General features: G+C 44.6%; 1 protein-coding gene across 5 annotated transcripts in view; it reads right to left on the bottom strand.

Moving 5' to 3' along the window:
- CUL2 (cullin 2) overlaps positions 1 to 6207 on the bottom strand; it is a 59035-nt gene extending 52828 nt beyond the window's left edge. For 2 of the 5 annotated variants that reach the window (XM_075550290.1, XM_075550292.1), the window contains exon 1: positions 6028 to 6207. The gene's annotated coding sequence lies outside the window, so the exon portion shown is untranslated. Of the gene's footprint in view, positions 1 to 5769; positions 5935 to 6027 lie in introns of those variants that run through there. The other 3 variants (XM_075550291.1, XM_075550293.1, XM_075550296.1) reach the window with 2 other exon arrangements.
- Positions 6208 to 13818: the final 7611 nt, after the last annotated feature.

Raw genomic sequence — 13818 nt, 5'->3', positions numbered from 1 at the left:
GGTTAGCAGTTTGAAGCCATCAGGCACTCAGCTGCTGAGACTTTCTACTTCTGTTAACTGTTACAGTCTCGGATTCCCAGATGGGAAGTTCTGCTCTGCCCTATAGGGCCCTAGAATGAGTTGGAATTGACTCAATGGCAGAGTTTTTAAAGAACAATAATGAAACTGTGAAGCACAGCATGATATGACTGAACCTGCTGAGTAAAGTTAATCAATCACAAAAGGACAAATATTATATGAGACCACTGCTATAAAAGAAAAAGGAAAAACAAGATAAAGGTTTCCATGCCGAGAGGCTTTGACGTTACCAGGGGTGAGGTGAAAAGGGAAGACAGAGGAAGCAGTATGCTAGAGGGTAAACAGGTGCGAATATGAATAAATGGGAAATCATGTTCTTCACATGGAAGATGAAGGAAAAAGTAGGGGAAGCTATTAGGGGGTGTATTTATGTTATTTAAATTGCTAAATTAAAATAATGATGAGCTGAAATGTAAACCCCCATCTAAATCTCAACAAAAGATAAAATTTTTAAAGTATTCCACAAATGTCATTTCCATCAATTTTCTACAACTTTCAAGTTTACGATATACTTTTTTTTTTAAGGAAGAAATTTGAGGGGGGGTTGATTAGAACTATAAATCTATAATCCTAATTGCCAAAAATACAGTGGAAAGGGGCAAAACAAAGCCTCAAAACAAAGCCTGGCATGAGAGGTGAAAACTTTGAACAGGGCACTAATGGAAAAAAACCAGTGGAACACAAGTAATGTCTACAGTTTAATTATGGGATACCAATGTTCATTTCCTTGGTTTTTGTCACTGTATTCTGGTCATGTCCCTATCATTATTAGGAAAATTAGGGCTCTGTATTATTTTTACAACTTTCCTATGAGTCTAAAATAATTACAAAGCAAATACATGTCTTAAAGTCCCCTGTATTTTCTTTCCATCTGAATTAAAATGAAGTTGATAAACTTAAGAAACAATCCCTACATTTCTCTTTGAACGCAAACCTACAATAGAACAATATTTAAATTTTCCAGTTAACAGATACTTACAACCCTATCTAGGGTCACTATAGCGGAAGCGGAGTCAAAGCAGTGGGTTCAGGGGTGACGACTATTATCGTCTAGTGGAAGCGTTTACTCCAGACCAGACACTAGAGGTTGCCTTCAAGAAGCTCATAGTCTGACGAGAGTAGCAAAAAATAAAACCTCAATTGGATTTATTAAAAATTCAAATACACAAATAAATCAGGCTACAATTCAAAGACAAAATTTTTAAAGTATCAATTCAGAATGTTACATTATTTAAGAAAAATTGCTTTTGATAACTAATCTTCAAGTAGGGCATTCCTGCCAATACATTTATCGGGCTTAAAAAAACAACACACTTACTACAGCTATCTCACAGTATAATCTTATGCATAATAATTATGCCCAATGCTCCAAAAAGTGCCACTAAAGATTTTCTGTCAAAGACTATAGAAGCTAGTTGCTCACTTAAGTCTCAGGTAAAAAAAATTAAAAAGAGCAAGCAATAACAAAACAACAAGAAAAACCAAACAATTCTTAAATCAAGAACAATCTCGGGGAAAAGGGCAGACCAATTTACACAGAAAGTATATAACCAAGGAGAGCTCACTGTATGGATTGTGGTAAGAGCTGTAAGAGCCCCCAACAAAATAATTTTTTTAATCATTAAAAAAAGAAAATCAAATGCCAACACTATCCAAAGTGTTACAAATTTGTAAAGCTCTTTCCCCCAAGTGACTTAATTAATGGGCTTCATCTTTATCCCCCAAAGTTGCTGCTGACGCTAACATGATCTTAACACTACTCATTGTCTCATGGTGTGAAAGATCAAGGAACTGCCGGCCCAACATCTCCAACAGACCTTTCCAATGAAAATGTGAATACAAAGTAGTAACATAAGGATGACTGTATCTAAAATAAAACCTACAAAAGCCGGAACCTGTATAAGGAGGAAACTGTTCACTAAAATGAGCTATAAACAAGAGGTGGTAAAAATCAAATGAAAAGCGCACTACCATTTCATCAATTCCGACTCAAAGGCCCTGATGGCACAGTGGGTGACATGTTCAGCCATAAACCACAGGTGAGCAGGGCAAACCCACAAGCTGCTCCAAGGAGCAAGATGAGGCTTTCTGCTCCTGTAAATACTGACAGCCTTGAAAACCTGTGCACTTCTACTCTGCCCTGTAGGGTGGCTATGAGTCCCAACCATCAAAGATGGAAAACAAGGCAGTAACATCATGTTCCGGCTCTCACAGGCTTCACTGTATTCTTAAAGATAGTTAACACAAGGATTATGCAATGTATAGAGACATCACAGTTAAGATTAAAACCCATGGGGGAGGGCTAGGGAGGGAGAGGAGCTTATACCAAGGGATCAAGTAGAAAATGTTTTAGAAATGATGATGGCAACATATGTACAAATTTACTTGATACAGCTGATGTATGGAATGTTGTAAGAGCTGTATGAGCCCCCAATAAAACCCAGAAAAAAAGCCAGATGACTCTGAATATTCTGATTGACTGATTACTGAGAGAACTCTTAAATAATAATGTGTGATAAATCTTGGGATAACAGTTCTCTTGTTTTTCCAAAAATTAAGATTATCCAGACATGCCTGCCTAATATTAAAGATTAAAAGTGGATCCAATCATCAATTCACTTGAATTTAACTACTATGTCTTTGAAAGGATGCATAAAAATGGCTGCTATTTGTTTGGGAGCAATGGAAAATTAAATGACAGGGGGCAAGAAGTCGAGGTACACTTAATGGAATGAATACCTTACTCTTTTGGACACTAAGTTCTGAAAAAGGTGAAAAAAAGCATCTCTTCAAAACATAATCCATGTAAATAAAGAGATAAATGCTGGTTAACTCCCATTCCAGTCTTTTTTTCTATAGGAGAATTTATGTTCCATAAAAGGGTAGATTTTTAACCTTTTTCACTGCCTGGCACACAGCTGGTACTTAAAAAAATATTGGTTGAGTGAATGAATGACCTCTCCACTTAAGGGTATATACCCACTTAAGTGTATATAGTTCCGCTACGTCAATCCAACTGACCGATGCTCATCTCCACTTGAATCTCTAATAGGTCCATGTAACAAGACCCATCCACCTACACCCCCGTGTAAGTTGGTCCCCTCCCCCACCTCCTGTACATCTCCGAACAGGGATGAACCAAACTTGCTGCCATTGAGTCAATTCTGACTCATGGGACCCCATCGGACAGGGTAGAGCTGCCCTTACGGGTTTTCAAGACTACATCTTTACAGGAGTAGGAAAGCCTTCTCTTCCTCCCTCGGAGTGACTGGTGGCTTCGAGAGGATCTTTGGTGAGTAGCCCCGCTTATAACCCACTAAGCCACCTGGGCTCCCCAATTGCTAGTTAATAAAAGTCAAAGCCTAGAAGTTACGTCCTCCAACCAAGCGTACTTACCCAAACTAGGGCAAATTGAATACTGTCTCTCCCCCAAGTCCAAGCTCCAGCTCAAAATCTTTAGCAGTCTTCACGCACCACTCTGCTAAATCTGCCACAGCCTCCTTTACCTGGTCTCCCAATTTTTCTGGTACTCTTTTCTAACCTTCCCCCACAGAAGGATCTTTACATAAAACCAGACCGCTCCCAGCTTAAAACATACAAACAAAACACAATAAGGAACAAAAACAAACAATTCCATTAGCTCTCAATCAAAACACAAAGCTCCCAGCCATAGAATGGAGGCTGACTCACAACAACCTAAAGGGGCTGGAACGCTCTAAGACCTCAGGCAGGAGGGTGGGGTGGAAAGGGGGAACCCATTACAAAGGTCTACATATTACCTCCGCCCTGGGGGAAGGCAACAGAAAAGTGGGTGAAGGAAGAAGTTGGGCAGTGCAAGATATAACAAAATAATAATTTATATATTAAGGGTTCATGAGGGAGGGAGCAGCGGGGAGGGAGAAGGGGCGGAAATGAGGACCTGGTGCCAGGCGCTTAAGTGGAGAGCAAATGTTTTGAGAATGATGACGGCAACGAATGTGCAAAGGTACTTGACACAATGGATGGATGGATAGTGGTAAGAGTTGTATGAGTCCCTAATGATTTAAAAAAAAAAGAAAGAAAAAAGATCTGGGGGGGGGGGTGGTCTGGCCCCTGACCATTATCTAAACCTCAGAAGACTTAACTAAGCCCCACCTTGACGGAGCTTCTTTCAACTCCAGAAGGTCAAGCTCTATCACGTCAAGACTCACGTTGAGTTCTCTGCTCAGGCAAGACACTCAAACCTTTCCAACCTGGACCCTCTCACAGTTCAAGGACGAAGTCCTGATCCCTCCGCCGACAGGCACTTCCAGTTCCTTCCCGGCGCTCCTCAGCCTGGGAAACAACTCCATCCTGACTCTTCCTCCCTTCCCACCAGCAGGAAAAGAGCTCCAAGATGACATGCCATGTGCCCTGCTGACTTTTCCCCTAATCCTTGCAGCAGTGCTTGGCACGCCCGCTTTAACAAAATAGTCTGTTGGTTGGTGGGTGAGAGAAACCCGGCCTTTCTGAAGGTTCTGGGCCACATTCAATTTGGTGAGAAGCTAGCGCGCCCCGAATGGGAGTGACTGGTGGGTATACAGGACACGGTCAATCGGACCGAATGGGTGGCGCATTAAGAAGATCGCAGGAAAGATATTCGTCCCACATGTGTGCCTGTCCACCATGAAAGTGTCCCCCATGCCGCCCCCTCCCCATCCCCCATGAACTTTATCCCGGAGCAGAACACGGCGAACATCCGCTATTTCCTGAGCGACGGGCCTTCCGAACACCGTCGGCGGACAAAGAGGGGGAGCCCTCCGCATGTCCCCGGGTTCGCGGGGCGGCATGTGTGAGGTGCCAGGGGCAGGGTGACTCATTTGGGCGTTTGAAAAACTGTCTAGGAGGGAGTCAGTCGCCGGTGTGGAAAATCAAAGTGATTGTTTTCCAAATTCTGCTGCCAGAGCCGTCCAGGGGTGGGTCACGTTCAAAGGCTTCTTCTAAACCTGAACCTCAGAGGGTCCCTGGCAAACGGTCGTCCTTTCTGCCTCCTTCTCTTCACGCTGTAAACTTCCGGGGCGCCCGAGCCTTCCCCTCTTCAGGGAAAGGGGCGGATTTCGTGACAAGTTTGCAGCTCCCCGTTGTCGCCCGGTCGGCGTGCAACGCTCATGTGGGATTGGGGGGGGGGGGGACAACGATCGGACTCCCTGGCGCGGACGCGGGCGCTGAGAAGAGGAGCGCGAGCCCCCAAGGGCGGAGCCGGCAGAGGAAGTCTAGCCTGAGCGGGTACCCCCTCCCCAAAGCCATCGATCCCGGCTATCCACGACACAAAAGTGATGGACGTTCCGCCTCTCACGCCCGCTAGCCGGCGCCGTGTAACCCGGCGAGAGCGCCCAGCAGCCGGCGGGGGGACCCGCACGGCCCCTTCCCCCAGTCAGGAGAAGACGCGGCCGAGAGGGGCGGCCAAGGCCGGGCTGCCCGCGGAGGCCGGGCTGCCCGCGGAGGCCCGGCTCCCGATCTGGGCCCGGCTCCGCGTCGGGGGTCAGCGCCCCGCGGGGCCCGATCGCCTGACCCGGCCGCCGCTTCCCGCGCCAGCCCCCGCCTTCCAGCCCTCGCCCCGCGCCTCGCCCCCAACCCCTCCCCGCCGCCCGGCCCGGCCGCCCGGGCACTGGGAAGGCAAGTTTCCCGGCGGGCGCCTGCAGCCCGGTCCCCCGGCAGCCCCGGCGGCGTTACCTTCCTTCCGCAGGAGCAGGACCGGGGACCCGCGGGGCGGGCGGCGGCCCGAAGGAGCGGGCGGTGCTGCCCCGCACGAGGGAGGTGGGCGGCCGCGGCGGAGTCGGCGGCGGCTGTCAGCTCGCGTCTGCCCCGCTCACAGCGCTGCCATTACTGTGCGGCTGAGGCCGCCTCCCCTGTCGCCGCAGCCACGGGCCCACCAGACGCGGGGGAGACCAGGGAAGGGAAGCCCGGGGAACCCGCGAGCCGGCCACTCACCTGCCACCTGCGCGGAAACACCACACGGCCCCGAGATCGCCGCCGTCGCCGGCCCGAAACGCGGGGTCGGGGGCACGGTGGGGAGCGGCGCGAGGCAGGGCAGGCGACGGGATCTTTAAAACCTGCGGCCGCGGCCTCCGCCCGCTCGGCCCCGCGCACGCCACCCCTTCCGCCGCCGGCGGCCTCCCCTCGGGAGGCGATGGTAGCGTCCGCGCTACGGCAAGCCCCGAGTGCCTGCTTTAGCGCCGAAGCGAAGGCCACGGAAATGCACAGCGGCGACTTCTAGCGGAGCTGCTAGACTTGCGCCGGGGAGGCCGGCCGCCCGCCTCGGCCGCTGGACACCCGACAGCCAATGAGACTGCCGATAGCAATCCGTCCCTACCGCGCTTCTCCCACCCAGGTGGTTTCCTTCCTCTCTCTGTCTGTCTGTCTGTCTGTCTGTCTGTGTCTCTCTCTCTCTTACACATATACAACTCATATATGTATATCTATATCTCATATATGTATATATCTCATATATATGTTATATATATATGTAACTCGGTCTCCTTAACCCCCTCATTTGGGCTTTTCAAATGATCCGTGCCTCCTGGCAGAACTTCTTTTCCCACGGACGTACCCCTTTTCTAGTAGGTTTCAGTCTGGGGGCGCATCGTGGGACATCAATGTGTATTCGATGAAGGGAACTTCTTTTCGCAGCCTGGAACGCCACCTCTTTGCTTTCCGCCATATCCATTTGCTCAGTTCCCAGGTTTTACACGGTAATAGGTTTATTGATCACCTCCTCAAATGGTACCCCAGAGAACAGAAGCCAGGTTTTGATTCCTTACTTACCTTTTCTAGAGACAAGGTGTCAGACACTTTCTTCCAAACTACTACTCCTTAGAGGACTTTTTAAATTTTTGCTTTTGTTTTTGATTTTTTATTGTGGATGGAGTGATTGACAGAGATAATTGTTGCTTGTACAGTCAACAATTCCTACACGTGTTGTGCCTGTCGCTGAAAGCCCCTCCATGTGGCAACACTGTCCCACTTTCTACTAAGGACCATTGTCTTGGAAACCTGATCTTTCTTGATTTTGAGTTTTGTTCCACATTTTCCCTCTCTCTCTGCAGGTCCTTCTAATACGATCCCTTTCATGGCATTGGTAGTGGTGACCATGAGCTACCTAGTCCTGGTCATTGCTACTGCAGTTCATGAGGCCCATTGATCCACGCTAGTTCACTGTTGCCACGTGTCTTCCACTTTCATCTCTCTTCTTTCCTCTGAACATGCTACGTGAAGACATGGCAAATACCCATGTACTTGCGGTGATGACCTTTAAGAGCGAATTTGTGACTGGAGCCAGCTGAACTCGCTGCATGTCTCCAAGAAGACACCATTTTGTGGAGCCCTAGTGGCACAGGGGGGAAACCCTTGGCTGCTAACTGGAAGGCTGGCAGTTTGAATCCACAGGTTACTTCATGGGTGAATGATATGGCAATACACTTCTGTAAAGATTTGTTGTTATTGAGTGCCATCGAGTCACTTTGCACTCATAGGCCAAACATTGGAGACCCAATGGGAATAGTTTTAGTCAGTCCCAGAAGTCACTATGAGTCAAAAATCAATTTTATCAACAAATGAACGGTCTATATATAGAGCAAATTAGTATTTTTCAAATGACCCATATATGATATTCCAAAATAACACATGAATAAAAGATCCATCTGAAGTTAAAGATCAATAAATTCTGCTTGGAGATGTAAACATATACGTAGAGTGCAAAACATGACAGTCTATGCCATCCTTGTATTTCTAAACCCAAAGGCCTTCCACCGTTGGGGTGATGGGGTCCCCACACTTGAACGGGTCCTTGGGAGGGATTTTGCTATTGTGGGCGATATTAAAGACAGACAGCAGGGCCCAGGGGCTCCTTGTTCCATGTCAGGGCAGAGAGAGAATGTGTTTTCCAATGGGTATATGTAATGGGGTTTACAGATCTTTCTTAAGTCATGCACGTCATACAGATAACATATAATCAATAGGTAATATAATACGCCAGCAATGAGGTGAGTCATTGTCTTGACTTAATGTTCCTTGACCTCAAACCCCCCTGAGTCCTCCCCAGGGGTAGCTATCTCTGATCAGTATCAACAAGAGATGCCAAGATAGAGATTTTGGGGGTATAGGAGCAACAGCAATCTAGCTGCAATGAATTACTAAGAGGCAGAAGAAGGGACAGAGTGATGGTGGGACAGGAAAAAAAAATCAAAACAAGAGATGCCAAAACAGAGTTTGCTACATTTCATGATAGGTTCCTGTAGAACCTGGTTGCTTTTATCTACAGAAAGCCTCTAGGCCTTGGAAAGTAGCCAGAGAGAAGATTCATCTTATATGGTAACTCCTTTATGATAGTTCCTCTATTGGGGGTTATTGGAGGGACTGTGTCCAGTCAAGAGGATGTATATTAAGATTTATTTATATCTCATAACTGTGAGAGTCTTCTCCCATGGGAGTCAACTTTCCAGACTGGTCATTATGAGCATGGATGTGTTACATTCTCATGCATCCCTCAGTTTACCACAATCACCTTCTGGTCCCGCATAAGATCTAAGATAGTGTTGTCAATTTCATGATGCAATCTGCTGTAAGCAACAATTGCAAGGAGTTTACTAAGGGATGTGGACAGTTCCCAAGATAAGCGGACACTGGAGGGGACACTCCTTTCTTTTTGCTGTCCCTTGATCCTGCATTGCGTTCATCATCTCACCTACAGTTTTTTGGACTTAACCTAACAACCTTGGACATCAGCAGCAGATTGATCTTATCTCCTGAGATGGATTCATTCACCTTTATCTTCTGACATTGAACTCTGCCTGTACAGTCAAAAGGCTGACTTCTGACCTGCCAATCTGGAGTTAATCAGCCCCTCCAGCTATTCATTGAACCAGTGAACGCCCATCCAGCAAGGCAGTGTTTTACCTCTGACCCACTTGGAATTTGCCTCCCTCTAAGCCTGGGGGGTGGGAGTGTGGTGTCTGCTGGCATGGTGGGTTGCCTTATGAGGCTGCTAACTGTGAGATCAGCATTTCTCATTCACAGCTGCTGTGAGGGAGAAATATATATTTGGATAGAACCACTTTGTACTTCATCCTTATACATTGGATGATAGGAAGCTTATAAGAGCTAAGACCCAAGGTTACCCACGAAAAGTACCCAACACGAACAAGCAAACATGTGCCCACTTGGGCTCATTGCAGCACTATTCACAGCAGCAGCAGCAGTGTGGAAACAACGGAAAGGCCCATCAACAGAGAAGCGGAGAAGTAAAATGTGGCACCCACACATTGCAATACTGCTCAATCCGAATGAGTAATGAAGTTCTTTTGATACCTGCCCTCAAAGATACAATGCTGAAAGATATAAGGCAATCACAAAAGAATAAAATGTGGGCAGAGGAGGAGAGGAATGGGGAGCCAATAACAATGATGTACACATAACTGCCCCTCACCCACCCCCAGAGGACAAACAACAGAAACTGTGGGGGAAGGGAGACAGGGGTGGGTATAAGATATGAAAATAATAATTTATAATTTATCAAGGGGCTACGAGGTTAGGGGTGGAGGGGGTGGGGGAGAGAAGCTGACACCAAGAGCTCAATAGAAAATAAATGTCTAGAAAATAATGATGGCAACAGACATACAAAGGTGCTTGATTCAGCTGATGTATGGATTGTTACAAGAGTTGTAAGCGAGCCCCCAATAAAGTGATTTTTTAAAAGGAATATCTACAATATATCCTCAGTTTTGTGAAAAGCAAAGAGCCTTTTGGCACCAGTTGCTCTTAGTGGTAGCCTTGGGAAGAAGTCAAGGAGAGAGGTGATCCTTCTTCATGGAGCAGAGGATTTAAGTTTATGGTGATGGAACAAATTAGCATCACTTAAGGGTAATGATTACACACCTTGATAAGCATATTGGACACAATTAAATTGCATATGAGAGAAGAGAAAAATGGCAACTCTGTTTTATACATCATTTTTTAACATTTTATTAGGGGCTCATACAACTCATCACAATCCATACATATACATACATCAATTGTATAAAGCACATCTGTACATTCTTTGCCCTCATCATTTTCAAAGCATATGCTTTCCACTTAAGCCCTTTGCATCAGGTCCTCTTTTTTCCCCTCCCTTCCCGCTCCCCCCTCCCTCATGAGCCCTTGATACTTTATAAATTATTATTTTGTCATATCTTGCCCTATCCAGCATCTCCCTTCACCCCCTTTTCTGTTGTCCGTCCCTCAGGGAGGAGGTCACATGTAGATCCTTGTAATCGGTTCCCCCTTTCCAACCCACTCACCCTTATACATAATTTTACAATAACAAAAAACCCCTGCTTCCCATATCCCAAACATCATGGATTAGTTCTAGGTCATGGAAGTTTCTCGTCAATTGGCCTAATACTGCCCTTAGAGTTTCTGTTTTGCTCCCGGAAGTTGTGCTGATGCCATCAATTAAGTCCTGCGCTGCCAGCCACAGGATCCTTGGAAGCTTAGTGGTTTGGGCTGCTACTACCTTCAAGGTCAGCTCTACTCCCCTAAAGTTACAGTCTCAGAGACACAGACCCTATAGAGTCTCTGTAAGTGAATGTCCACTTGATGGCAGTGAGTTTTTTTTTAGTTCATTGCTAACCACAAGGTTAGTGGTTCAAACCAATTAGCCATGCCTCAGATAAATATGAGCTATCAGCATCTGCAAGGATTTACAAACATGGAAATTCTAAGTCACTGGATACATTTATGATCAATTAAAACACCTTATGGAGGGGGAGGGGAAAAAACACTGTATATCTCCAGGGGGCGATTAACAATAATGTTCCTTTTTGTTTCTTTGTGTTTCTGCCTTTTGTTTGTTTTACTTTGGAGTTTTGTTGTTGTTGTTGTTGTTCTTGTCGGGTTTTGTTTTTCTCCTAATATGGCTGCCGAAGTAAACGAGAGCCATTCATAACCGATAGACAAGCAGATGGATTTGGGTTCCCACTTAAATTCTAACCCTCATCCAAGGACACTTAGTTCTTACATCATGGCCCTATGGGATACTCGCCTTCATGAAGAGACCGCTGAAGATAAGGGTGCTGCAGCAAAGAGTGGTGAAGAGAGCAGATGGTGGCTGGCTATCACGTGAAATAGTGTCTGGGGTCTTAAAGCTTGTCATCAGACAAGCAGCCATCTAAGGGAGGGGTCAACTAAGTCCACCCAGAAGAAACCCAGAAGATGACAATAACAAAATCCAAATATGGTGAAGGGAAAAGTAAATTTGAATATGCAATTTGTAGAAGGTGATTGAGGACAGTGGGAACCCCAAATCCATCTGCAGAGGATCTAGTCAGATTAAGCCTCCAGTAGGTCCCCGCTATCCATGGGCGAGGGACTCGAACAGCTTTGCTATCATAAAGAGATGATTGTAAATTTGATTATGGGGTATTGAGCCTTGAAGTAATATGATACTTGGTCAGTTGACTTCCCTCTTGACCCATCCTGAATTTACTCTAGGCTCAAATATTTTTCAGTGGTTCCATGACAGAAGTTTCTCCTTTGGCTTTCTAAATCTTGAAGGTGGTCTTTTCTTTCATACTAATTTTTATCTTTATATTATTATTTTCTTCTTGCCATTTTTGTTGTTGTTTTTATTGTTTCTGTTGAGTTTCCCAGTTTGTAAAGCACAAGAGTGGATGCATAGAGACCATAACTGAGGCAATCACTTATGGGGGATGTGAGAGGGGTTAGGAAATGGGGAGGGGCGGTTTGGGAAGCAAACAATGAATGTGGGAGGGGAGGGAACGTTAGAACTGCTTGTGATGCTGCATATATAACTGTTTTTCAAAGCAAGTTAACTATTGAAGCATATGACATGTGTATATTATATCAAGAAAACTACTAAGAAAATTTCGGGCAGGAGACCAAACTTGACCAATGGCTATCATGGGTGAGGGAGGAAGAACCTTTGCTTAGGGAACATCGATTTTATGTTAATGGTGGTGGAATAATTTGGTAAAGAATATCAATAGTGGTTGTACAACACTAAGAGTTTAATCAATGGCCCTGAATTATACAAGTAAAGTTGTTGAACTGGAGGATCTTTTGTTGTATATATTTTTGCCCCAAATTAAAAAACTAATAATTTGACAAATAACAATGAGTACAAGGAAGAAGGAAATGTCCTAAAATTTATTGTGGTCATGATTGTATAATTCTTTTTTTTTTCCAAACCCTGGCCCCCTCCCCCCCGCCATCGATTGTATAATTCTTAATATGATTGAAGTATTAATTTTATGACATGTGAAGTGCCAATAAAACAGTTTAAAAAATAATAACAATAATAATATTATTTTTCCTTCCTTGGGCATATACTGAAACACTAAAATTATACCTCCATATAAGAATAATCCACTGCCTCCCTAATCCAGAAATTCCAGAAGAGATTTGTTTTCAGTAATCTAATGCTAACCGTCCAAACACAAACATCAATAGTGCTTTGTTTTAGATATTGTAACTGTGGAGAAAAATGTCTAAGCAGAACTTTTACAATTCTTCCTTTGAGATTATTGTAGGATATTTTTTGTAGGATATTTTTTAAATTCAAGGACTTCTCTATGCTTTTCAGAAATTCCAAGATACAGTGAACTGCCAGAAGGTAACCAGTTTCCAACATGCCTATCCTCTGATCAACCCTGAAATCTTACTAGTCCTTTAAGATAAAAAATGTAGAGCTGTGATATTCCTTCCAGTAGTGTTTCGATGGGGTAGTGATTAAGACTATAGCTGCTAATCCAGAGGTTAATGGTTCAAAACTACAAGCCGCTGTTTAGGAGAAAGAGGAGGTTTTCTACCCCCATATGGAGTTACAACCTCCATTACAAAAATTTCTCCCCTGGCTTTTTTAATGTTATTGGGAGTCTCTTCCTTCTTATGCATTATTGGTATTTTTGTCTGTATACTATTATATAGTTAACCTGCCACCTTAGCTCAGTTTGGTGTTATTATTTTCTGTTGGGTCTTCCAGAAATGAAGCACAAGAGGAGCAGTTGCATAATGATAACTGATACAGGGGTGCAGGGGGATGAGAGGGAGGGGAGGGGGATTTTGGAAGTAACTAATGAAGACAGGAGGGGGGAAGGAGCATTAGAATGGAGTGTGATTGCATAACTCATTTTAACCATGGGTGTGTTGGGGAGGGGGTCTAAAACTGATGTCATGATTATACAAGTCTCCAGGATATGATTGAACAGTTGAACTATTGAATTATGCACTAATAAAACTGCTGGGGGGGGAATGGAAATGATTCTTTAGAAGAAAAAAAAGACAGATTCAGAAGTCCCTATACACAACCAGGATTAGAAAACAATACTACATACAGAGTGTGATGGCTCCATGAAGGGTGGCAGGGCTTGCCCGTCATAATCTAATATAGAACTGTTATGGGTTATTTAAGGGGAAAACGAAGTATCCACAGGATGGCACTATAATCTACAAAATACAAAGTGGTCAATTTGTGAAGTCTAAGAACTTGGTGTGCGTTCTAGTTAGAATAAGTATTATTGAAGGAGGGAGGGGGGAAGAGGAGCTGATACCAAGGGCTCAAGTAGAAAATGTTTTGGAAATGATGATGGCAACATATGTACAAATATACTTGATACAATTGATGTATAGAGTCTTATGAGAGTTGAAAAAGCCCCCGATAAAATGCTTTTTAAAAGAAGTACTGATAAAAGCTGTGTGTTAAGTTAGGTTCTGTAGAAAAGCAAA

Source organism: Tenrec ecaudatus, chromosome 5 (genome assembly GCF_050624435.1).
Source record: "Tenrec ecaudatus isolate mTenEca1 chromosome 5, mTenEca1.hap1, whole genome shotgun sequence".
NCBI lineage: Eukaryota > Metazoa > Chordata > Mammalia > Afrosoricida > Tenrecidae > Tenrec > Tenrec ecaudatus.
This window is presented reverse-complemented; position numbering and strand designations above follow the sequence as displayed.